The 24,240-nt window shown below is 45.5% G+C and overlaps 1 protein-coding gene across 1 annotated transcript in view; it reads left to right on the top strand.

The window, feature by feature from the left end:
• Positions 1-10,756, top strand: part of LOC119390824 (nascent polypeptide-associated complex subunit alpha, muscle-specific form) — a 671,315-nt gene extending 660,559 nt beyond the window's left edge. The window contains exon 12 of the transcript XR_007415556.1: positions 10,744-10,756. The gene's annotated coding sequence lies outside the window, so the exon portion shown is untranslated. The remainder of the gene's footprint in view (positions 1-10,743) is intronic.
• Positions 10,757-24,240: the final 13,484 nt, after the last annotated feature.

The raw sequence follows: 24,240 nt of genomic DNA, 5'->3' as shown, positions 1-24,240 counted from the left end.
GCCGAACTATGTGACACTTGCAGATAAATATAACGGACACAAAACATACGAGGTATACAAGTGAGATCACGAATTCCTCTTCACCTCAGATATGAGATACAAAGCAATTGTTGAATGCAAGCTTTTGGTGTTTTTTTCTTAGCAATAAAGTCGTTCTAGGAAATGCATTTTTGTGTGGTATGGCACGCTTATTTCATATAGTTCAGGAATTTGCGGAAAATTGCCGACAGCAGGGTTCGATTTGCCTTATCAGACTTAACTATCGATAACTACCTGGCCTGGTGTATGGCACATAGGCAAAGTAAAGCCGCCCATGCACACATTTGGCGAAAGTGATAGAGAGCCGTAAAGAATAGTTTAGGGAAATGGTACTCTGCCAGGCTGTCATAAGCAGTGCAACTAAGCGTGTGTACAGCTTCGCAGTGTAAGCGTGTGGACGAGCTACACAAAAGTGGGATCACGTGTACCGGTAATAAACGTTATTGGAGTGCATCCTCCCATTCTTAGCTACACGAAACGTGAAATCAACTTAATTATTTAAACGTTATTTTCCTAAATGTGCACGAATTACCTGCTCTCTTCACGATCTTCGAGTTATTAAATTCACAAGGCACAAGACCAAACAGGCCTGAGGCAAATACCTTTGTCCCGGTTCTCCACTGCACATCTTGGGCAGTGAGCAGCAGGCCAATGTCTCCCAATGGTTTCCCCTCGTCTGAAATTGCCACAAACAATGCCACTTATTAGGAGGCTGCGCGTAAGCAGGACTTAAATGAGAAAGAAGGGTGCTTGTCCAGTAAAAAAATTTCTGTGAAAGATGCTTTCCTATTTTTTTCTTCTCTGATGAGTCTGACAACAATACAAAGGTTCACATAAGCATAGGAAATCGTCAAAGCTTTATCAGCAGTATCATGCTTTGTTGTGTGGTTGATTTCCTTATTTGAATAATATTAACGCTTCTTTATAACTTGAAGGAGACGACATGCTTTTGCTCGCAATATATTTACAACTGAGCCGGATCCATTATTGTGCAGTTTCTAGACATGTGGTCATTCTTTTCTAATAGAACCAAATCCACAAACCGAATTTGGGCTACATTTCACGTGAACGTAAAGCGTGCCCTCAGTATATTTCACATTTAAAACAAATATAATCAAATTGCGGCACTTTATTATTGTTACGTGAACTCAACGGAGCAGTTTTGAATAAAAAATGAGCCAAATCCTGCATGTCTTTGAATCAAAGTGAGCCAAATTTATTAAACCAGCGCTGCGTCAACGATCGTGACCAAAACAACCAACGTCGCTGCATCCAATCTGTTTCATTTCTGTCCTAATTGCTTTCCTATCGAGTTTTCGTTCCGCAATTAGTTTTTTCCTTGGGCGAGTTGGTACTTACTGATGGTCATGATGTTGTAGGGCAAGACTCGAGTATAAGAAAGTAAGATGCCGACTTTCCTATTTCTTTCTGCTTCTTAGTGTTTCTTTTAGAGATTTGCGCTGCAGTATCATGTCCTTCTTTCGCTTTAAGACGGTATATTTGAAATAGAAGGCACCCGAAATGAAGATATTGAGTTCCCACTTATTCTTTGAAGAAGAAGAAATGATCCGAAGCAGCCCGACATAAACGAGTTAAGAAGAAGTGCTGGAGCATTTTTGAAAGCCTTGAATAGATGTCAAGAACAAGAAAATGCTGCCGACAGTCCAGAATGGTCTGCGTGTTCTCAGAAGGACCACTCGCTCTACAAGTCCAGTCATTGCAATTAAGCCCATGAAAGGACGGCACCGACGGAAGCACAAGGATGGCGTTAATATCGTCGCAAAATCTTCCTATATCGTTTATTCGCTGTGATTTAGACTTCTTTTACAAGCTAATTCAAGCCCAAGGGAAATGTTCTCATCTATAAGAGACAAATCTAAATTTTGTTTCTGAATGCCGAGGACGATGGCCTATATATAGACAACATCGTCGGTATTGAGGAGCAAAATTTCATCTGCAATATATATTTAAGGTATTTTGGCGGAGCAGGCGCGGTAGCAGCAGGCGCGCACATATTGTCTGTAGCAAAGTCGTGGGTTATTCTCAGATGACGTGAACATGGTTCTTTTAAAAAAACGCCATATGTCTTTCTAACGTTCAGACTGCAATGTACATGTTGGAAATAAAATATAAGAGCTCCGGCGACCTTCTGCCTTAGCACAGAAACTGAATCCTATTTGAAGATGCTGGAGTCGCTTTATTGGTGAACGTATGCTCGAATCTCTTTAAAAACTCATGTTGTGTTAGCTAATGCATAAACCAGCAGGCCACCTAAGAAGTTGTGATATCGAAATGCTCTAGCATTACTTCTCGTTGAGCTTTTCATTCAGTTTTATCGTTCAACAAGGTGTCGCGACGAAATATTGCTGAGCTCCCAAATGATGATCTACAGAGCCTTGTGGATCGGTGCCGCATATATTGTTCAGTGCGATGTGTCTAGCACGTGCTTCATCACATTCGGGTGGCGTCAGCGGTGCGACTCACTCACCTAGGCCAGAACGATGCTTCCCTGGAGCTCACAGTGCAAGCTCCGCCGCCAGTCTGTTTTTCGCGTGTCCTGGCATTTAGGCGATATTGCTTCATTTTCCTGTCAACGTTCGGTTTCTGAACGTAGGAAGACCGAGCGTTTGGATTCGAAACAACCACTTGCACAGTCTCGAAAGATGACTTAATTTATGCGCCGTTTTTGTGCGGCAATTTTCCGATGGCGGCGTGGTCGCACAAAGGCCCAAATATCACTTCCGGGGAAAAAAAGCTTGCCAGCAAACGGCGGCCCCGTGATCCGCTGTTGCACTGACTGCGGATGTAAGATCAACAGGAGACTATATCGTTTTTTTCCTGACTTCTTCCTCAGTCATTAAAAAAAGCATGACGATAACATCATCTCTCCGTCTAGCTACGAACGATTTGTCACGTCAAATTCTTCCTTAAAGCGGCTTTTACGAGGGAAAGCATGGGTTACTCGCACCAAAGAGCGACGACGACACGACGCTTCAAATCGTAAAGCAGTTCGCAATGAAATATATGCCCTTTCTAAATGAGCTCTGTATTATATCCCACTGGGCTTACTAAAGTTGGTATGTAATGCCGTGTAACACAGCCATGCTACACCGATGCACGCCATCAAAAAATATATATTTTATTAAACTCAACTGCTATATTTTATTACCTAATAAGAGTCGTCTGTAATTTCTAAATGAAATCAATACATGAGAGGCGTTCGGAAAACATGCAGGCTTGGAGAGATCATGAATCCTTGAATAGGGGTTGTCGCTGGAGCCGACGTTTGGACGAGGACGCTTGTGGAAACGGTGGTTTCAGCGACGACGTCTGTTCAAGGATTTTTCATCCCGTATGTGCAATCAAGAAACTGCGAAAGCCAATGCTTAAAGGTGAATCGTTTATCATTTTACATAGTGACATAAAGAGTGCTATGGCGAAAACATTGCTCCATGGATACTGATGTATTAAAAAAGCAAAATAATACATGTTTCCCATGAAATCGTGGCTTTTGTAATTATTTGGGATAATTAAAGAATTACCATGCAGGTTATTCTTAAATAAAACTAGATATATTCGTAAAGCTTCGGCATTGCCACTAAGGGTTGTGTGGTCGAGTTAGTCAGTAGGAAGTGGCTGTAGACTGAGGCACAGGCAATTCAGATACAAAGCAAAATAAGAGGAACATAGTGACGCAAAACGCCTGATTACTTTGAACCGTATAAGTTATAAAATAGATGAGCATGTTTGTGAGTCACATCAACGATATCATCATGATATCACATCAACGATATCATCATGATATCACATCAACGATATCATATGACGCACGTTGTAGTGGGGGGTTTGCTGAAATTTCGACCATCTGGTGTTTTTAACGTGCACCGACATGGCACACACGGGCCACTAGCTTTTCGCCTCCATCGGAATGTTACTGCCTGCCGCGGGCGGGATCTTACCCTCGATTTTGAGGTCAGCAGCTGAGTACCGCAACCAAAAATAACGCCCAGGTGGGCAAAGCTTCACCTTCAAGAGGCCCTCTTCTCACAGCCATTATGAAGCACAGTCCCATCAGCTCCTAAATTTACGGGTCTCCCGTGAGTTTAATTCGGAGGTAATTTGCTACCTAAGGTATTAAGACTGACATGCATATGGAAAAAGACCGAAAAGCGATGTAGAGCGCAGGTGTAAAGGCAGAGACACTAATCAGAAGTGTGACTATCTACTACACACTCACGTACAGGCTGTTTCACACTTAGGGGAAAACTTGAAGCGCATTGCAACGTGCTCCGAGTTTTTCCTTAATTTGTTAAACAATCTGTACATGCACTCTGCCATGTGCCGGGAAGGCTGCGCCTGTTTAGCGCTGTACTAACTAACCTCTGTGGCTCGGCAATGGTCAGCAGCTTTGCCCTCGGAATCCGATCGGCGGGACTTGGGCGCAGCATCGTGCCGGGCGAAGTGCTGTGACCGCGATGGACAGCGGCAGAGGCCAGGTAGCCCAGTGCCTATGCAGCGCTGCGACGGCGGTCCCATTCGTGGCACTCGAGGCAGGAACTAACCCTCAGATGACGCAAGGCGCCCACGCTGTGTTCCAACTCTTGCCCCGTGCGCGTGCTGAAGCTGACGTGGCCGTCGCCCATTGCAGTCGGCAGGCCTTCGACGGTGGAAGGTAAAGGAGCTTCGATGATCGAAGTACGGGAGCCGATAAACACATTCCTTAGGTCATAGGTACGCATCCTCCCTGGAAACCACTGTGAACGACACCTTCGAAGAGACGTTCTTGATGGCCTGCGCACCCTTCCTTCTAGAACGCTGCTGTTTTGAGGGTAGTGCGCGAGCCGTGCATGTTGATGATGATTTCGTCTGAGGTCCGCTCCTCTTCTTTGTCTTTCTCGACTGCTGCACTTGCGTTCCAAGGGGCTGCACAAAAGCGTCTGCGGTAAATGACAGAGGGTAATAAACTTCCTAAATCAGGCCAAATTAAGAAGTAGAGGCGCAAAGGATTACGTCCTGACAAGGACACTAATTATTACTGTCCTGGCACACTTCAGCCTAGGGTCAATTGCAACCAAAGCTTTGTTGTCCATTTTCTCAGGAGAGTGTTTTGTGCCTGCCGCGTCGCTTCTGGAAAGCATATCACAACTTTGGCTAGACTATTTTTTATGCTGTTTGCTTTATTGTAATCCATAGACTGTGCTGTATTTGAACACATTTTGGAATTGATGTTTAGGCTTTCATTCATTTCCTAATTATTTCGATTTAATTTTGAGCAGAAAACTATTAGGGCTGTAAAAAGAACGCAAAGACTGCCTTGAAGTACAAACGGTATGTGAACAAACATACAAAGTAATTGCAGCATCTAAGCGTGTTTCATCACCGTGCCAGGCATTCCACGAGAAAGGGACATGAGAATTTTTATAAAATAAGATGTAGGAAAGATATCTTTATGAAAATTTAAATTTGACTTTAGTATGACTTAGTGTGTGTGCCAAATGTCATCAACTTAGGCCAAGAAACTAAGAAGTTACAAACGATCTCCGCGTCCACCCTTAACAACTATACTTGCAGTGCATTCTAGGATAGTTTGAACCGGCCAATATGTTAGGCGCACAGTCGTTCCTTTCCTGCAGGCATCCACGGACAACCGAAGCCAGGCTAGAAATTGAGAATGCCATGCAAAGGGGGCCCGATTACGCTATCGCGCTCTACTCTTGAAGGCGAAGATCAAGCGTCCTCCAAGTTTTTTGACTGCGCATGAAGAGTACATGAATAAAATACGGGGAAGCTTGCAAACGCTTGAAAAAGCGAAGCTGGACGATTCTGAAGTCTAATCTGGTTGCTTCTATAGGTTGTTGCTAGTCTTCAGCAAGGTGACGCTAGGTTGTTTCTAGGTTGCTTCTCAGCGCATAGAGGTTCGAGTTGAAGCACGGACAGTCACCGACACGACACGGATGTCCAACCTCCAGAGGCAGAAAGTCGCGCTCAAACAGAGCAGTTGAACCTCCCATACTCTTAGGGACACGTCGTCGTTCGCGTAGGGCTTCCATCGCTTGGGGGTCTTCTCGCAGCCGCCGTTGCCTTTCCGTTCTCTAGTATTTTCCCGTTCTACGTACCGCTGAAGCACTCCGTAAAGATGCTTATGCGAATCTGAAATGTGCGGCCGCGGTGTTTATAACTGCATTAATCCCGGCGATTTATTACAACTTTTCTCAATTACTGATTACGTCTGTCTGGAAGCGAGGAAACCAGCGAAACTCAAAAACAAGGACGAAGAACAAGGCACATTCAAGCACACACCATCGCCGGACACACAACCAATTATTAACGCATCCACGTATGGATGCGTTGTGGATGCGTTAATAAACTGGTTGTAAGTCCGGCGATAGTGTGTGCTTGAATGTGCCTTCTTCTTCGTCCTTGTTTTGAGTTTCGCTGGTTTCCTCGCACCTAAACATGAACATGAACCAACCGGCCAAGCTTTTCACGCGTCTGTCTAGAAATCTTAATTGGTGTTGGCCGCCCGTCTGTTGCCTTCTTCATTTTAGTGGACCAGGGGCAAGAAGTGGCATTTGCCCAAAGTCTCTGCAAAATACATTTTCACTATGGTGATAGTCTTGTTTTGTACACACCAAATTTTTTACGGCCGGCTTCAACAGCTTCCCTGTTAAAAGAAGCCCGGCTTCGTAGAGAAGCTGACTTGATTTGGTTACATAAGTATACCTATACTGGGTTTAATTTATCGACGCTAAAGAAACCGTTCACGATATTGAAATGAAGAGCTGGAGAACGCCTGTATTTGGCGGCAACTTTTTAACATCAAATCTGTTCTTGGTCGAGCCTTTCATGTCCGTGATTCGAGGTAGCTCTTGCGGGCATCATAAAGGGGTATGCGCCACAGACATTGGGTAAATGTCACTACTCACAACTGGTCCACTAAACATGAAGGCAACCGTTAGCCGAACAAACGGGTACGTGCCACTGAAATCTGTGCGGCCTATCAGAAAATTATCATCATCATAAACGCGTATGTGCCAAAGAAATTGGCTCAATCACACCACACAACTTCCCCTAAAAGGGAGAAGACAACATTTATGCCAACAAATGGCGTGCTCGTCACCATTGTCACACCACTGTGACGTGATACTTTGGGGTTATGAAAGGTGGTGACTACACTACCACCTCAAATCTTAACCAGCATTGTTTAATAAACAGCAGCGATACAACATATCGGAGCGTCGTAAGAGAAGACTTCTTTGTAAACGTGTGATTAAAAGTGGTTTGGTCAAGATGCAATAAAACTATACTACCACCAGACAGCTTAACATAGAGCGTTAATAAAGTGCAGTGATATACATATCTGAACGACTTGCAGAACGTAGAAATACGTTAGCCTGACGAAGACAACGCCACCAGCTCCGCTGCTTCAGCGGTGTCCGCGAAGCAGAGCTGGTTGAATTTTTTTGCCATCGTGTAAATTAAGATTGTATTCCAAGCATGAAGCGATCAGTGAGTTGCGTTGGCACGTGTTGACGTCATGTCGATAGCTGTCTTGGGACAGTCAAAGGCAACCACGACACCGGTGAAAATTTTCCATTACAACCTGTGTATTTGCAGCAGGGACAGGGACAGCTGACTACAATGCTTTACCGGTGCAGAGCACGTTGACCAACCTCTGGATAAGCTGAGACTGTCGAGAACCGAAGCATCGCTGACGCGGCAAATGATACGGAGATCGCCGATAATTCAGTAACTATGCCGATCATCGATAATTATATTCCGACAAAACTCGAGAATACAATAAGAGTGTTCAGCACGCATTTTCTACATTCTAAAAAGCTGAAATTCGTGCAGTAAGAGTAAGAGAGCTTGTTACTCCTATCGATCTCATTTTATTCTCTCTACCGAGGGGAGCTGTACTGTCTTTTGCCAGGATGAGTGAAAGGGTCTTTGACTCCTCCTGGCAAAAACAGAGTAGGTGCCTGTTCCACTCCTGCATACGATGATAAAGTAAAAGGTTGTTTTGCTCTCTCGCCATATTACAGCTTGTTTCGATTTGTTGTAGGTGTTCACCTCTCCAATATAAGCAGCCGTAACGAAATGTTCGTGCAGTCTAATATCTCCGGCTATCGCTCAATCGATAAAGTGACGGTGAGACATTCTCGTGAACTTATCGCGACGACAAAACCGCTGACATGTAACAAAGAATCCGCGATCACAAATGTGCGCGATTATGTTCACACATACCACATTCTCAGTCAGGTACTAGTTATAAACTGAACGAGAGACGGCGCGCCGCAGCGTATTGAATAAAATTCTGTGAACAGAAAGAATCACGACAAAAAAAGAAGAAGGGGTGGGGAGGGGGGGGACACTTACGCTTCGCCTTTAAAACGGGGACAGCGATATTGTACGCACGCATGCAGCACAACACACAAACACGCACAATATCGCGTCCTCGAACGCTAGCTAGCCTTCCCTTCTCGATGGAGACGTATAGACAGTGCCGCAAGCAGAGCCAAAGTGCAAACGCCTCTTGCTTCTATCTTGTATCTACCTCGAATTTTCGCTCACGCTGAATTTTCGCTCAGAACCAAAGCCGCCAACGCCGCCGACACCGGAATTGCTGCGAAACGAGCTTTTTGACGCTGCCGCGAAAATAAAAATAGACGGGACTTTCTTCAAGCGGCCGCCAAACGGGAGAGCTGGTACATGCGCCCAGGAGAGAGAAACACAATAACGTAACCTTACGACGCATGCGCGAGCGAGGAAAGTGGAAAAAAAAAACATGACTGATCCCTCTGTCATAGGAAGCGGTATAACACGAAAGTGAAACGTGTCTTCAGAGACGTAGGTGAGCGCTGGTTGTGCATTGTTTCGGCACAAGGGCGAAGGAATGAATGTCATAGCGACAAATTGTAATGTCACGCGACGAACGGCAGGCAGCTCGAAACTCGCAACACGCTGCTCGAGTAGAAAGGACTCATGGAAAGAACATACACAGGATCAGCGCAAACTAACAACTGTCACTGCTCTACAGTTAAAGCGCGCTGCTCAAACACATAGGAAGACCCACGAAACGAACGCGCAAGTATACACAGGATAAGCGCAAACTGCCACCATTAGAACTTATTTGTGTATGAGCAGCGCACTTATTTCGCGAAAGTGACCGCTGCAGTGAGCGAAGTGACCTTCGTGCTCTCTATGAAAAAATCCGTAAACAGGAGGTGGGTGCTCGAGCCGACGTTTCGACAAGTGGACTTGTCTTGTCGGCTCGAGCACCCACCTCCTGGTGGACTTGCCTCCATCTTCGCCTTCCGGCCGTTTTTTTGACTTCGTGCTCTATGTAATTTCATCACAAACTTGCGGTGAGAGCACAATACGTACAACACCCCCCCCCCCCCCGCCCAATCATGAAACAAAGGCGTGCGCACGAGCGACCACGCCCTGTAGAGGCGCGCGCTCAGCGCGACGCGCGGGGGCGACGACCTTTAACGCTCGCCCTTGGAGCCCTTCGCGCCATCTCGCTAGTTATAACGGAAACACGCTAATATGCCACAGATCTCCGAGTACCGCCAACGGTAAATGGGGTATATAAATAGCTCGTCGTTAGTACGCTGAAGAATGTGCCGTCTGTGGCCGAGGCGGTCGCGCTGCGGAGCAAGGGGTCGTAGGTTCGACTCCCGGCGACGGGTCTTTTTCTTCTCATTTTTTTCTTTGCCATCTGCTAGTGTACATTTTACAATGTGATATCCGTGACGGAAATACGTCAGTGGAGCCGTGGTGATCGCCGTCAAAAACATTTTCGTGTTAAAACACACACACGCACACAAACACACACACCGGGAGAGGAGAAGCGTGCATGCTGAAGTCGAAGTCTCGCTGCCGCCCGTCGCCTGCATTCGCCATTTTTTTTCCGTTTGCCGGTCATCGAAGTTTCCTAATTGCTCAGCTGTGTCGGCAGCGCATGCCCGTGTGTGCGCGACTGTGATCGAGACGCTGGCACGTGAACGGCATTTAGCGATGGCAGTGCAACACAGTGCAACAACCTGTACTGTGAGCGTGTTGGTTCATGATGGTCTGGACGCTCAAGCGAGCTTGCAGCTTTGTGTCTGCGTGTTCGGTCAACACCTCGTCCGGCACAGTCGGGAATGCGAACGGTAAGGGGTACTTCCGTTTTTTTTTTTTCCGGATGTGGTGCTTCTCTTTTTTTACCATATGGGCAAAATTTGCGGAGCGCTCCGTTGCGGCGTACCTCTAAACATATTGCCACGAGAGAAGAAGCAGAGGAGGTTCAACTGGTTCTACCCTGACCCGGCTCATACTGTAGCAATATCATAGTTTTGGCGCGTAAAACCCCAGACAATATTGTTAATATTAGTTGGCATACTTGATTTGTTTCCATTTTCCCTCAGTCAGTCTCAGTGTTCGATATGTGCGCATTTTTAACATGTGGCATCGCCGTGCGCTATTGTTTTCCAGAGTTTACAGTGGATACACTTCTCAGCTACCCTGGGCGTCCTTGCGCCGCCGCCGAGCAACTGTGGGGATTCATCGAGGCATACAATAGGCAGTTTTAGAATACCGTACGCCAAGCGTTGCATTAGCGTTTGTCGCCACTGTGCATGCGTCGTACGCTGTCCTCTTTCGGGCCCCCGTTAAGTGACGGGCGGCAGCAACGAAAGCTATCATTGCGTGCGCCAGGCCCGTAGCCAGGAATTATTTTCGGAGAGGGGGGGGGGGGGGGGGAGGAGGAGGGCACTTGCTGAAGGCTTTGACACTTTTAGAAAAAACGCCCCTCTAGCAGAATCTCTGATGGGGGGAGGGCGGGGGCAGGCTACGGGCATGGCGTACGGTATTGCAAAACTCCCTGATATCAGTAAATACTAATTGATAATAATTTCGCATTGCGCACTTGTTCGTCTCTAAGACCAAAAAATTCGGCAGATTCCACCAGTGGCGTAGGCAGAAATTTTTTCGGGGGGGGGGGGCACTTCCTTGATCCGACATTGGGTCCGGGCAGATAAGTGGGGTCGAGTGTCATTTTCTCCTCTGTATGCCATGGGGAAAAAATTCGGGGGCGGGGCACGTGTCCAGTGTGTCCCCCCCCCCCACCTCCCTTGATACGCCCCTGGATCCCACGCGTTGTGGGAATCGGTGTCATGCGAAGCAGAAGCGAGCACTTCTATTCTGTACTTTATGGCTTTGAGCCAAGCGTTACGAGGTGGATCGACGTGTTTTTGTAAGTGTAGTAGCTGTGTGCACATCGTGGGCTGCGCCTGCGTCTGCAGAACAGCTGTGACGATAGGTGACTTTGGCTGTTGACGCCCGAATAGACTGCGTAACGGAGCAAGTGAAAGACGCTCACCTAATAAACATTTTTTATTATTGTTAGTTTACGTCGTATGGTAACACTCCAATTATTAAGAAAAAAATAGGAACGCACACGTGCGCTTTGGAAATAATAAATAAGTTAGAAAAATACACCACATGCTGTAAAGCAGAAAAAGAACCAAGGAGCGAAATGCACGAAAGGTTACGAAAGAACCGGTCATATTGCACGCGATATCTACACCCCCCTTGTAGACGACAAAATAACCACGAATCGAGACGGCCACATTATGGCGACGGCCGCTGTGCGGCGGCTGCTTGTTGTGGCCAGCTTAAGGCCAGAAAACGGACAGAAGCGAGAAATAGTTATTTCGCCTCTTACGAAATGTACCTTTATAAATACTACAACATTTACGGGCAGTGTTCCGCAAAAATTATAGTAATTTTGGGTGCTTTATTTATTGAAACAAGTATAAAAACTTCTATAGCCTCGCTGCCAGGAGCCTTGCTTACCCAGAAAAGTGGTACTTTCATAAGTGAACCTTGTGTGCAGTTTTTGATATTTCCCCCGAACTTATCTCATGCTTACACATTCCTCGTACTTTCACAAGTCAACTCTTCGCGACACTTAAGTTCTGTGCTTGAATACGGGCCTAAGACTTGCTATCCGATATGGTGGCTCTACAACAGAAACCAGTCAGATTTAAGGCTTTTCTCCAAGCATTTCTAACGGCTTTTATCACAGTCAAACTTATCACGCTTAGCTTCTGCTTACGTGTGAGAGTGATGACGCAGCGGAATACCCCCTCTTCTACGCTAAAGATGCGAAGGAAACCGCGACACAGGCAGACTTCCCCTCGCCCCTACTCCATTTTTTTGTTATTTATGTGTTTATCCGAAGTTTTTTCTCCCCCCTCTTCTCATAAGCTTTCCTGTTTTCCATTTCCTGCTCTCCTCCTCCACTTTTGTGATTGGAGAGAATGTACGAAGCGCAACCATACTACGCGCTTAGGCAGCCAGTTGCTGTATCAAAGCAGACAAGAGCACATGTCGAAAGGTTGGCTCCGACGAAACACCCTGTTACAAGATCTTTCACCTCTTCTCAGCTCATGGAGACAGCAAGGAAAGCAGACTGTGAGACAGGTTTGGCAAATCATATTTTTTAGTTTAATACGCGCGCATCAAATAAATAAAACTTAACTTGTTTTCATGCGGCCGAAATACGATTGCCGCATGTTCGCACCAGTTTGAGACCGAAGACTGTGCCTCGATCACCGGCTGGTGATCGAAGCACAGTCTTTACACCCGCTGCTATGGACTGAGGTGCTTGCGTTAGCCGACACGCCAGACGCAGGCAGGAGAGAGGCGGGAACGGGTACTGCACGCCGGAAAGAGCTGCTCCAGAATGACCGGCGCCGGTTTCAGCAGTCGCCTCCTTCTGCCGCTCCGGGAGACGCTGAAGAGGCAGGGCAACCAGCGCTGCTGGCCGCTTTCCGTTGGCCCAGATGGACAGCGACACAACAGGGCACGCTGCGAGCAGGGGGAGCAAAAACGAAGGTGATGCCTCAGAGAGAAAAAAGTAGAGAGAAATGGAAAAAAAATGAAAGAAAGAGAAATAAAGGTAGAAAGAGCGAGAAAGAGAAAGAAAGTTCCTATAAACTTTGCGGCTCTCCTGTGGCTATAATTCCTTGATGCCATGTTAGCTAAATCTACTAACACCGATAATGGAAGTGCAGGAGAGGGCTCTACACTATAATATACCTAATTCTATATTCACAACCACTGCAAATATATAATTCCTGAAGACTTGCGTAGCATCTCATTAGAGCGCATCATTAGGCACAGTAACACTAATAAGTAGCGGTTCTGGTGCTCTTACAGGTATATCTCGTTAAAACATTGCTAACAGAAACTATGGAGACCAGTACAGGTGTAAAGGCGGAGTCACTAATCAGAAGTGTGACTTGATCTACTACACTATCCGCTACATGCACTCTGCCTTGTGCCAGGAAGCCTGCGCCTATTTAGCACAGCACTAACCTCAGTGGTTCGGCCATGGTCAGCAGGTGTGCCCTTAGGATCCGATCTCTTGAACTTGCGCGCAGCATGGTGACGATTCAAGAGGCTAGGACCACGATGAACAGCGATAAAGGCAGTGTAGCCCCTTGTCGGTGCGGCGCTGCACCAAGCGGCGGTCCGTTCGGGGCCATTCGCTGCAGGAACGAACCTCAGGTGACCCGATGCGCCCAGGCTGTGTTCCAGCTCTTGTTGTGTGGGCGAGGAGGAGACGTTGCCGTCCGCTTTTGCCGCCGTCAGCCTGTCGCAGGCGAAGGTTAATGGCGCTTCCTTCATCGAAGTACGCGAGTCGATGATCACATTCCTCAGATCCCACGTATGCATCATCGTGTCCTCAATACCACCGTGAACGAAATCTTTGACGAGACGTTGTGGATGGCCTGCGCAGCCTTTTTGCTGGAACGCTGCTTCGCTGCCAGTGCGCGAGCCGTATATGTTGATGATGATTTCATCGGAGCCCCGCTCCTTTTCTTCGTCTTTCTGAACTACGTAGCTTTCGCCAATGAAATTGCTTTGCAGGAACTCGGCTTTCAGAAAAATATAGTTTTAATCTTAAAAATTACCGCGTATTTCGTTTCGACCGACCCTCTCGGGATGGTGGCTTAGCAGTAGGTATTTCTTCAAAAATTGCTCATCAGGTTAAAATGAGATGTCAAGTAAGGAACTTAGAAAGTGAAATTTTAGCCTGAGATATTTCTCTTCCGGTATACCTTCCATTTTCGTTAGTCAATGCATACATTCCAGCAGCTGTTCAAAGTTCTACTGTTCTAGATTCCGTAATTTCTTCTTCCAGGAAAGAAATTATATTGGCGGCAGGCTTCAATTCCCATCTGACTTCATGCGGATCCTGAACCAATATGAGTGGGAAGCGTTCGTGGGATTCGGCTTCCAAGAATTATTTACTGTGTATTAACGCACCCACTTTTATTAAATGCGAAGCATTTCTTAGCGAACCTCAGGCAATTTGACCGTTTCTATCTATCTATCTATCTATCTATCTATCTATCTATCTATCTATCTATCTATCTATCTATCTATCTATCTATCTATCTATCTATCTATCTATCTATCTATCTATCTATCTATCTATCTATCTATCTATCTATCTATCTATCTATCTATCTATCTATCTATCTATCTATCTATCTACGTCAGGGCGCTTTCCTGGTCGTCTCCATAAAGTGTAATATACCAAAATTGGCATAGCAGGGGATCAGTGAACGACGAACACGATTCACTGGTCATGACATGAATAACGCAAAATACCTGTCGTGTACATCATGAAACCCTTTCTCTCGGTCACGTGTGGCGCGTAACCGCATACCAGAGTTCATGTTAGGCGGGTTTGTGCCACAGGTGATAGAGAGTCTCAACCAACACAGTAACCGCGAACACACAGACGTTGGCACGCAAGGAAAGATATATTAATAATAATTGCTATGGTTTTATGTCCCAAAACCACGATATGATTATGAGAGACGCCGTAGCGAAGGACTCCGGAAATTTTGACCATCTGGTATTCTTTAAAATGTACCGAGATCGCACAGTACACGGGCATCTAGCATTTTGCCTGCATCGAAATTCGACCGTCGCGGCCGGCATCGAACCCGCGACCTTTGAGTCAGCAGCCGAGCACCGTAACCGCTACACTACTGCGACGGACGCAAGGAAAGTGAGGAAGTTGAAGGCAGAACACCGCTGGAAGACACTCAACTACTATCCACTCGTCCATCTGGTCCGCAACGTGGACCACCTGGATTACGGGAAAACAGGGACCAATGCTTCCTACAATAAACCTGTCGACAGTACCGGGCCTCTAATCATAACCGGTGGCTTCAACATTGATTTCTAAACACCCAACAACGCCTGGTCCTTATACTGCATGAAAAACGGCTTGGATGTGGACAGGGCATCAATAGACCTCGCTGCCACATCCAGGACAGGAGGCATCATAGATCATTTCATCGTAAGAGGCATCCAGGATTTCCACCAGCTGTACATCGCACTTCTCTACACTTAGACCTCTCGTAACCGCGATCATGAACGGATCCGAGTAACAAGTCCGGTCCAGCTGCTGGTGCTCACTTATAACGGTGATGATGACCTTGTTCAAGAACTGCCAAGAATCCCTTCCACACATGCGCACGGGTTTGTGAAACGTGCGTGCGTTCTCCGTCATAACAGACAAGTGCAAGCATAACAACTCTAACAACTGCAACTGTGACGGTAACGTACGTGCAGTGCGCTTGCGCGTGCCACTCGGCTGTGTATTTGTCTAGGGAAACTTTACTGAATGAAGCTTAGTTGCTAGTAACGTCTGTCCTGTGCATCTGTTCGGATTCGCGCTATCGAATATTGAAGAGTATAAGCACTACATATCAGCTTACCGCGTCTGGTGTTGGTAACACCCATGTTGCTGTTGGCATCGTTACGCAACTCTAAACAACTGGTTACATAATACATATGCGACTCTTGAACATATGTGTGCGTATACCACTTCCACATTTCTCTAGCGTCGTTCCGTAACGTTTCGCTCAATGTGAAAAATTACGCCACAGTCACCACCCCGGCATGCTTCGCATAGCATCGATTACCAAGGTACGTCGGATCTGCCGAATTTTTTGTAAGCAGTCTCTTTCAGCGATTGACGTTATTTTCTATAGTCACTGCCTCTCTTAACTCATGGTCTACTTTTAGATGAGCTACAAGTAGTGAGCATTTTCTGATACTGTTTGAGATAGTATGCCTGTTAGCTACAGCAAGCAGCCACTCGATCACTCATGTAAATTTCAATACATTCGAAAAGCTGCTACGTGCGGCTTTGTCCATCAGGATAGATGGAAGCGCAGTATATAGTGCCATGGATTTAAGTTGAGCTATAAAAGACTCCTTAAATAAATCTAAATTCACCGTAAAGGTATCTAATGAGGTTCTTCTACTTCATGGTGGAACTCGGACTGTTCGCATGATCACTGACTAACAAAAGCTACGGGGCGTAAACTACTTTGGAAGCATTGACCAGGACATTGGAGTTATTATAATATGCGGCTGCAGTTTTAAGAGAACAGACACCGCTGCGAAGGACCTATGACAGGCAACATTCTGAGTACCTTTTAAAACATTGCACCATGAAAGCACCTTTTAACTTTGCGAAAACCAATAAGGTTATTCATTCACTCATAAACGTCGAATCGGTGGTTTCAACGGCAAGTGATCTGTCTAGTCTTCTTGGAAATACTTCTAATGGGCTTGAAAGTCGCTTCACGACTGCCTTCTCATACACCTTACGGTCTCCTCATAAAGGTGACGACTCTGAAGAGGTCACACCTTCAGACCTAGAGCAAGTACTCTAGTTCATGTCCCGATGGCATTATTACATCGTCTGGTACCAATGGCATTATTACATCGGTGATAAGAAATGAACTTAAGTTTCTACCACAGGACTAACTTGCAATCGTTAAACACTCTATTAGAAATTTATGGATTCCACCTGATCGCAGAATTGCGAAAATAATTCCTTTATATAAAAAGGACGGCGCTGAACCTACATTAAAAACATCAGGCCCAAATCGCTCGCAAAAATTCTGGTAAAACTATGAGAAAGACTCTTGCACATTGAGATAGATAACTGGTTGAATGAAAACATGATCTTGAGCCCATGCCAAATTGGATTCAGGCGTGGCTGCCCTAATCGGTGCGCCTATGTTGGCTTGGCAAGCACAATACAACTTGCTCGGTATAAAAAACAATTCGCCGCGTTAGGAGCACTGCATATTACAACAACTTATGACTGCGTGCTACATGTCAAAATAATAAATTCGCTTAGAACGTAGGTTTACCACATTAAGCCGTCGTCTGTGTATATTCGCTGGATATTACAACAGCTTATGGCGACAGAGAATTTGCTTCTTCACAATCCGGTTTGTCTTCTTGAAGAGATAAGTAAACAAGAGGTCTCCCCAAGGGTCAGTATTGTCAGAATTACTATTTAATATTTTACCATGCACTATTCCTATACAACAGGGCATACAGGTGTATGTATATGGCGATGACATCGCATTTTTTGCTACAGCTGTAGAAATACATACACAGTATCAAAATCTACAGATGGTTATGAATACACAGGAAACGTGTTTGGAGGGCATTGCCTTATCCCTAGATATTAGTAAAAGCGCCATTGTTATTTTCCTCCTAAGTGTTGCTGTTCAAATTTTGTTGCTTTACTGAAATAACGTTATTTCGCTGGTTGGATTGGTTAGGTATTTAAGGGGGTTACTTAAACTGAAAAAATAATTGGAGTCCGCGTATGGAAAATAAGTTCCGGTATACGCCGTGATGTGCTAATTATGATTTATTGCACATTTATACGCCAGATATTAGACTTCAGCTGTGTTTTGTTTTCTGTTGCACTTACAAACTTTGGCCGCAGGTACTCCTAGAACGCGAATCATTACACTTATGTCTTGGGTTTCCTAAATTTGTCGCAAGTAATATTTTATATAAAAAATGGCGCCTGGCTTCTATTCTTACGCTGTTCAACTTTATCTTCGCTGTTGTTGTTGTGCTTTTCCTATTGTAATTACAGCGTTGTTCTTCACGCGTGTGTGTGTGTGTTGTCAACGGAAGGGAAGGACAGAAAGCCGCGCAAGCAGGTGTAAAACAACGTTTACCGTGAAGAAGGACGCAACAAAACATAAATGAACAACACGATATACCACAGGTACTTACGGTCTTGTTTAAGCTCGTTTAGCTTAGCTCTGTACATGTGCGTATATACAGGAAATATGCAGGCGAGTATACAGGCAATAAATCATAATTAGCACATCACGGCGTAAACCAGAACACTTACTGCTGAGCCTACGTAGCATCCCAATCGCGCGTGCTCTTTTAGCTGGCCTACTTTCTATACGCGGACACCAGAACACCTAACCGATCCATCCTAACAAATAACGTCCTTTCAGTAGACAACAAAATTTGAACAGGAAGACTTAGGAGGAAAATGGCCGATTGCGCTTTTTTTAATATTCAGGGATATGTCCAACCACGTTTCCTGTGTATTCATAACCATCTGTAGATTTTGATAGAGTGTATGTACTTCTACAACTGTAGCAAAAAATGCGATGTTATCGCCTTATACATACACCTGTACGCCCTGTTGTATCGGAGTAGTACATGGTACAATATTATACAGTAATGGTGACAATACTGACCCTTGGGTAGACCTCTTGTTTGCTTATCTCTCAAAGAAGACAAACCGGATTGTGAACAAGAAAATTCTGCGTCGTCATAAGCTGTTGTAATATCCAGCGAATATACACATGTAATGTGGTAAACCTATGTTCTAAGCGAATTTATTAGTTTGACATGTACCACGCAGTCCTAAGCTGTTGTAATATCCAGTGCTTTATAAGCGGCGAATTGTTTCTTATACCGAGCAAGTAGTATTGTGCTTGTCAAGCCAACATAAGCGCACCAAATGGAACAGCTACGCCTGAATCCAATTTGGCATGGGCTCAAGATGATGCTTTCATTCAACCAGTCATCTATCCAACGTGTAAGAGTCTTTCTGTTGGTTTTACCAGATTAGCTGCTAGTGATTTGGGCCTGATGTCTTCTAATGTAGGTCCACCGCCATCCTTTTGTAATAAAGGAATTATTTTCGCAATTCTCCGATAAGGTGGAATCCATGAATTTCTAATAGAGTGTTTAACGATTGCAAGTAGGTCCTATGGTAGAACCTTAAGTTCAATTATTATTAACGTTGTATAAATGCCATCGGGACCTGACGACGTATTAATGCCATCGGGACATGAACTAGAGTACTTGCTCTAGTTCTGAAGCTGTGACCTCTTCAGAGTCGTCACTTTTATCAGGAAACCGTAGGTTGTATGCGAAGGTAGCAGTGAAGCGACTTTCAAGCCCTTTAAAAATATTTTCAAGAAGACTAGACAGATCACTTGGCATTGAAACCACCGATTCGATGTTTATGAGTGAAGGAATGCCATTTTTGGTTTTCAAGAAGTGAAAAAGTGTTTCCCTCTTGCCAAGTTTTGAAAGGAACTCAGAATGTTGGCTATAATAACAGTCCTTCCCAGTGGTGACGGTTCCCTTAAATATTGCAGCCGCATATTTATAATCACTCCCATTTTCTGGTCATTGGTTGTAAAGTAATTTTCGTGCCGCAGCTTTCCTTTGTTGATTATCACGTGAACAGTGAAGTTCCCCCAAGAATTAGAAGAACCTCTTTTAGAGACCTTTACGGTGAATTTAGACCTATTAAGGAGTCTTTCATACCATAACTTAAATTCATGGCATTTTGTTCTGCATTTCTACCTATCCAGATGGACAAAGGCGCACGTAGGAGCTTTTCGAATGTATTGAAATTTACACGAGTTGTCGAGTGGCTGCTTGCTGAAGTCAACAGGAATACAATCTCAAACAGTAAGGAAAATGGGCACTGCTTGTAGCTCAGCTAAAAGTAGACCATGAGATAGAGAGGCAAGGAGTATAGAAAGTAACGTCAATGGCTGAAAGAGGCTGCTCACAAACAAAAGTGGGTGCGTTAATACATGGTATATTATTCCTGGAAGCCCAATCAAACAAACGCTTTCCACTCATATCGGTTCAGAATCCGCATGAAGCCTGATGGGAATTGAAGTTTCCCGCCAATATAATTTCTTTCCCACAAGACGAAATCATGTGATCTAGAGCAGTAAAACTTTGAACAGCTGCTGGAATATATGCATTGACAAACGAAAATGGAAGGAATAGGGGAAGAGAAATATGTCAGGCTAAAACTTCACTCTCTAAATTCCTTACTTGACATCTAATTTTAACTTGATGAGCAATTTTTGAAGAAATAACTAGTGCTAAACCGCCATCCCGAGAGGGTCGGTCGAAACGAAATACGCGGTAATTTTTAAGATTAAAACTATATTCTTCTGAAAGCCGAGTTCCTGCAAAACAATTTCATTGGCGAAAGCTACGTAGTTGAGAAAGACGAAGAACAGGAACGGGACTCAGCTGAAATCATCATCAACATATACGGCTCGCGCATTGCCAGCGAAGCAGCTTCCATCAAAAAGGCTGTGCAGGCCATCCGCAACGTCTCGTCAAAGATTTCGTTCACGGTGGTACTGAGGACGTGGTGATGGATACCTGGGATCTTATGAATGTCTCCATCGACTCGAGTACTTCGATGAAGGGGGTACCATTACCCTTCGCCTGCGACAGCCTGGCGGCGGCAAAAGCGGACGGCTACGTCTCCTCCTCGCTCACACAACAAGAGCTGGAACACAGCCTGGGCGCCTCGGGTCACCTGAGGTTCGTTCCTGCAGCGAATGGCCCCGAACGGACCGCCGCTTGGTGCAGCGCCGCACGGACAAGGGGCTACACTGCCTTTATCGCTGTTCATCGTGGTCCTAGCCTCTTCAATCGTCACCATGCTGCGCGCAAGTTCAAGAGATCGGATCCTAAGGGCACACCTGCTGACCATGGCCGAACCACTGCGGTTAGTGCTGTGCTAAATAGGCGCAGGTTTCCTAGCACAAGTCAATATAGTGCATGCACCTAATAGTGTAGTAGATCAAGTCAGAATTCTCATTATTAACTCCGCCTTTACACATGTACTGAACTTCGCGTTTCGGTCTCTATAGTTTCAGTTAGCAATGTTTTAACTATGGAGATCTGTAAGAGAGCCAGAATCGCTACTTATTAGCGTTACTGCGCCTAATGACGCGCTAATGACGCGCTCTAATGACGCGCTCTAATGAGATGCTACGCAAGTGTATTCACGAGCTATATATTTGTAGTGGCTGTGATCGGTTTACGTATAGTATAATGTACAGCCCTCTCCTTCGTTTCCATTATCGGTGTGAGTAGATTTAGCTCACATGGCATCAAGGAATTATGGTCACAGGAGAGCCGCAAAATTTAGGAACTTTCTTTCCCTTTCTCGCTCTTTCGATCTTTATTTCCCCTTCTTCCCTTTCTTTCTCTCTCTCGCTGCTTTTCTCTCTCTCTTTTTTTTCTCGATTTCCTTCTCTTTGTGTCCTGCTTTGTTTTTTCTATCTTTTTTTTTTGTTTCTGTTTCTTTCTATCTCTTAGCTCTGTCTTTTTTATGTCTTTCATTCTTTTTATTTCTTTATTCCCTTTAATTCTCCGAATTATTTTCTCTCGCATTCTTTCTCTCTTTCCCACTTTTTCTTTTTTTCCATATCTATTTTTCTCTCTCTGTCTCCTTCAGGTGTTGCACGTGCTCTACTTCATAAGAACGGATACGTGAGCGAGTTGGTAGGCGTTGATCTTTGGTTGAAACAGCGCACACAAGACGGGGACGAAGAAGTAGGACCACAGGACAGGGCCTGTCCTGTGCTCCTACTTCTTCGTCCTCGTCCTGCGTGCGCTGTTTCAACCAAAGATGGTCCACCTGGCCGAGCCGAGTTTTCGCTTAACGCTCGCACCTGCTGTACTCGCCAGTGGGGCTTGCACAATTTCTGTGGCGCATGTCCACCTGCGGTGCTTTGCGCGACGGAGCACAATTTACCGCTAGCTTAAATAGCTTCACTGTTAAAGGAACGCTGCTGTTTTGAAAAACCGCCGAAATACGCAGCTTTGTCTAAAGCCGATGCTGTTTATCGCTGGAAAGATGCCATGCTTTTCAGCGTACGCAATAACTTCTGCCTGCAGCAGAGTACTTCGTTAAGTGCTTTCTAGCAGTTTTTTCTGGCTGACCAGAGTTGCTCTGCCAATGGAGATGCTAATATTTTTGAATAATATTTTAGTGCTTGCATTTGCTGTTTCAGGTAGAAAATTTAGGGGTGTGGATTCAACTCCATTGTGGCTCCTACTCTAATTTGTACGATAATTCCAGTGCTTCACCATTTTTGGCGGCCAAACACTTCATGGAAAAGCCGTCGCCCCTGATAAGCGATAGCTTGATGCTGCGCGCGCCAGTTTCACTCGAAGCACGGTTTAGAGCGCTGCAGTACGGCAGCGTATGAGAGCAGGCATTCATACTTCGCGAACGTTCTTTAAACAGCGGCAAAAGTCACGACGCAGGATGTTTCTTTCTAGATGCGTAAAACACCGTTGCATTATACCACGTACACCCGTGAGTATACGGACCATGCTCTCGACAGCAGACGGCTCGCGACTAGATGCCGAAGAGAGCGATTTCGGCTCACGCTTCCGGTGTCCGTATACTTTTGCTCACGGGTGTAGCTCAGCAAAATATTACTTGTAGCTTATAGTGTATTTAAAGGACCCATAAACTACCACCGATATTCTTTTTAACATTTCAAGCAAACTAGCGTAGCGTAGTGAAGGAAAAATTGATATTAGCGAGGGCCGGCTTTCGATCGTAAAACGCCCGTAACTCCGCTATGACGGCACCATGTGGAAAAATTCTCGTGGCTACCAGTTGGTTGTAGACTCCTGCACAACTGCAACAAAATAACTAAATTTCGACCTACGGCTGGTTTCACCTATGCTTGGTTTACCATTTAAAAGAGATTTACACTGGCGGCGAAGGCAATCAAGATGGCGGTCTTCTGGCTATCCGAACCATAGCGTATTCCTCCTCGTCTTCATTACAGCCACGCCGGGGCGATTGTTGCGTATCGCTTTTGAATGTGGTCATATAAATTATTGTTTTACAGAGTGAAATCGAAACTACGAAAGTGATGTTTTCCGTGGCCCATTGTCCGAAATCCGCCGCCTTGCAGGATCCTTTACTCAGTACCTGTATGCCACGAGTCCTTAATTTAAATTCGGATGTTTTATTAATACGTGTGGCTTCTGTTGCATTGTTTCTAAGTCCAAGTTCAAGTGTTTCGGCCTAGTGTAAGCGCGAACCATGCTGCCGGCTGATCAATGCAGAGGGGACTGTCGATCGCTGATGTGTAAAATGTAAGAGCCTTCGTACTCAGGTTTGCCGTACTTTGTTAGACATGGTGACAGAGTGTACATTTAGATGATGCATGTATTGGCAGTTGAAATGGTGCAATATAGGTGAGGTTGCAGAGGCATCACCTTCGTTTTTGCGCCCCCTGCTCGCAGCGTGCCCCGTTGTGTCGCTGTCCATCTGGGCCAACGGAAAGCGTCCAGCAGCGCTGGTTTCGCTGCCTCTGCAGCGTCTCCCGGAGCGGCAGAAGCACGGCACTGCTGAAACCGGCACCGGTTGCTTTCGGGCAGCACTTTCCGGTGTGCAGCACCCGTTCCGGCGTCTCGCCTGCCATCGTCTGCTGCGATCGCTAACGCAAGCACCGGAGCCCGTAGCAACGGGTTTAAAGACTGTGCCTCGATCACCAGCCGGTGATCGAGGCACAGTCATCGGTCGCAAACTAGTGCGAACATACGGCAATCGTACTTCGTTAGCATAAAAACATGTTTAGTTTTATTTATTTGATATGCGGGTATTAAACAAAAAGATATGATTTGCGAAACCTGTCTGACAGTCTCCTTTTTTTCTGTCGCTATGAGCTGGGAAGAGGTGAAAGATCCTCGAACATTGTCGGAGCCAACATTTCGACATGTGCTCTGGTCTGTTTTAAGACAGCAGCTGGCTGCCTTGGAGCGTGTATGGGTGTCCTTCGCACATTCTCCGCAATCACAAAAGTGGAGGAGGACAGGGCAAATGCGAAAACAGGAAAGCCTATGGGTAGAGGAGGGGAAAGAAACATATGAGGGGGAACTGAGATGAGCTGGCGAGCCCCATTGGGTAGGTAAAAGGGCAATACATAACACAGAAAAATGGATTAGGGGCGAGGGGAGCTCTGCCTGTGTCTTGGATTC

The sequence above is a fragment of the Rhipicephalus sanguineus genome, chromosome 1 (genome assembly GCF_013339695.2).
Source record: "Rhipicephalus sanguineus isolate Rsan-2018 chromosome 1, BIME_Rsan_1.4, whole genome shotgun sequence".
In the NCBI taxonomy this organism is placed as follows: domain Eukaryota; kingdom Metazoa; phylum Arthropoda; class Arachnida; order Ixodida; family Ixodidae; genus Rhipicephalus; species Rhipicephalus sanguineus.
The sequence above is the reverse complement of the archived record's forward strand: the minus strand, read 5'-3'. Positions and strand labels throughout refer to the sequence as shown.